Below are 2,958 nucleotides of genomic sequence, written 5' to 3' on the forward strand. Positions count from 1 at the left end.
TTCTCTGCTTTCAGCCAAGATCCATCGGACATCAGCAATGATATCTCTTGTTCCACAGCCTCTTCTGAATCCAGCTTGAACAATAACAACCTTCTAGCCCATGAATAACTTTCCCTCCCCACTTCTCTTAATAGAATATTCCTTGTATCAAGAAAACCTTTTAACTTTTGAAAACATTGATTTCATACAATATTTGTCTTTTTGTGATTGACTGATTTCACTCAGCATAGTATTCTCTGTGCTTTTCCATGTCATGAGGTGTTTTGCAGATTCATCACTATTCTTCAATGTTGCATAGTATTCCACTGTGTGTATGTACCAAATCTTGTTTAACCATTGATGGACATTTAGACTGTCTTCTTTTTGATGTGTCTCTTGTAGGTAGCATAATGAAGGATCCTGTTTTCTCATCCATTCTGCTACTCTCTGTCTCTTGACTGGTGGATTTAATTCATTTATATTCAACATATTTATCAATGGATATGAATTGATTGCTGTCATTTTGCTGTGCTTGTTTGTATGTTTTGTGATGCTGCTGGTTTCTTTGTTCCACATAATTTTCTTTACTGAATTCATTTTGTTTGTAGGTTTTCTTGTCATTTTCATTTCTGTCATGTTAATGTTATTAAACCTTTCTGATTTTCCTCTTTTTATTTTGATGTGATGGTGTATTCATTTTCTTTGAAGTTACCCTATAAGTTACTAACATTTCCCCCCATTTTTAACAGTCCATTTTATCTTGAAATCTACTTGATTTCCTTACCATTTGTAGATTATGTATCTCTTTTAGATTTGAATTGCCATTTGGGGGAGTGTGGTGGCTCCATATGGTAAGCACTGGACTGCAAACCACAAGATTGGCAGTTTGAGCTCACCAACTGCTCTCAGGGAGAAAGATGAAGCTTTCTGCTCCAGAAAAGATTTAAAGCCTCAGAAACTCAGAGTTGCTATGAGTCATAAATATTTCTATATTTGGATTGAATTTTGGTTGGTGATGTCATATATGTAAATCTCAGGATGTTGTCAACTATTACTGGTTCTCAGTCCAAAGAATACCCTTTAGTGTTTTTTGTAAAGTTGGTCTGGTTATCACAAATTCCTTTAATTTCTGTTTATCTAGAAATGTCCTAATTTTGCTGTTGTTTTTGAGGAACAGCTTTGCTGGGTGGGTATATGATTCTTGATTGGCATTTTTTTTTTCTTTCAGAGTTTTGTATATGTCATCCCATTGCCTTCTTGACTGCATGGTTTCTGCTGAGAAATCAGAGCTTAGTCTCACTGGTTCTCTTTTGTAGGTTATTCTTTGTGGTAAATTTTCATTTGAGCTGCTCACAGGATTCTTTATTAGTCTTTGATTTTGGAAAGTTAGGTTACAATATGTCATGGTAATTTTCATTTGGTATCTATCCTGTTTCAGGTTTGTTCAGCTTCTTGAATGCTTATCTTCTCATCTTTCATGATGTTAGGGAAGTTTTCTTTCAATGACTCAACAGTTTTCTCTGTGATTTTTATTGTCTCTTTCTCTTCTGATTGTCCAATTAACCACAAACTATTTCTCTTCATGGTGTCTCACGTAATTCTTAGGCTTTCTTTGTATTTTTTTTCTGAATGCTCGTCTAGCTTAGTAGTATTGATTTACCTTAAAGCTCATTAATTCAGACTTAAATTGCTTCAAATCTACTCCTTTATCCTTTCAATGTATTGTCCATTTATGAAGTATTAGTATTAACTTTCTGTATTTCTAATGGCAGGTTTTGTATTGCTTCAAAATTTACATTTGTTTTTCTGTTTGTTCTTGTAGTGTTTTCCTGCATCCTTACAAAGATTTTTCTGTGTTATCCTTGCTTTCCTTGATCTCTCTGTCAATTCTTTGAAGGTATCTAAATATTAATCTTTTGAATTCTTTTTCAGTTAGCTCCATTACCTTTTCTTCCTCAGAAATTACTTCTGGCTCTGCATCTTGTTCATTTGTTTGATCCATTTTTTTTTTTTTTTGTAGTGTGAGCTCAAAATTAACTTTTGTCTCTGGGTAATTCTGGTGTTGTTGTATTTGTAATTAATTTACCATTGTATGTTGGTTTGTTCATAGACTCTCATCAACTGTCTCCTATTGGTTTAGTTCGAGAATGGAAGCATGTACACCATTTGCCATTTGTGCACCTCAGTTTAGGGTAGTTTTGGGTGATGTTGGCTGCTGTCTATCATTTATCATGTGGTATAGGAGTTTAGGTGGTGACTCTTGCCCAGTGGGTGGAGCTACAGAGGGTACAGTTGCAGTTGGGCTGTATGGGCAAAGTTGCTGTCTCCTGTTGGGTGGCAAAGAGGAGAAACCACTCCCCCCACCCATATAGACACAAGAAGACAAAACAGAACAAACAAACAAGTAACCAACAATGAAAAGAGAAATAATAAAGGAGAATAAATAAATAAAACAGGCACTACCATATAAAAGAATATAATTACTAAACTGAGGAAAGAGGGACAGGAAATGATGCTATAGAAGAGATAAATAAGAAAAAACTAAAGGAAGACATTAAAGAAAGAAAGAAAGACTTAGAAAAACCAGGGAAAGTAAAGATGAAAAAAGATAAAGAGAGTAGAGAGTAGTAAAGAAAGAGCAAAAAGGAAAAAAAAAAAAGAAGAAGAAGAAACGAAATAGGAAACAGAAGAAAATAAGGAAAATCAAAAGTGGAGATTGTGTTGTGATATGCCATGGAGTCGGTTCCGATTCATAGTGACCATGTACAGGGTTTCCGAGGCTGTAAATCTTTACGGGAGCAGAAAGCCTCATCTTTCTCCCACAGAACAGCTGGTAGTTTCCAACTGCTGACCTTGAGGTCTGCAGCCCGATTTATAACCACTGCTCTACCAGAGCTCTTTAAAAGTGGAGATAGAAAGGATAAAATTCAAGGGAATGGAAAGAGAAGCAGAAGAAAGAACAAATGAATGAAAAAAAAA

Source organism: Chrysochloris asiatica, unplaced genomic scaffold, assembly GCF_000296735.1.
Source record: "Chrysochloris asiatica unplaced genomic scaffold, ChrAsi1.0 scaffold00042, whole genome shotgun sequence".
Lineage (NCBI taxonomy): Eukaryota > Metazoa > Chordata > Mammalia > Afrosoricida > Chrysochloridae > Chrysochloris > Chrysochloris asiatica.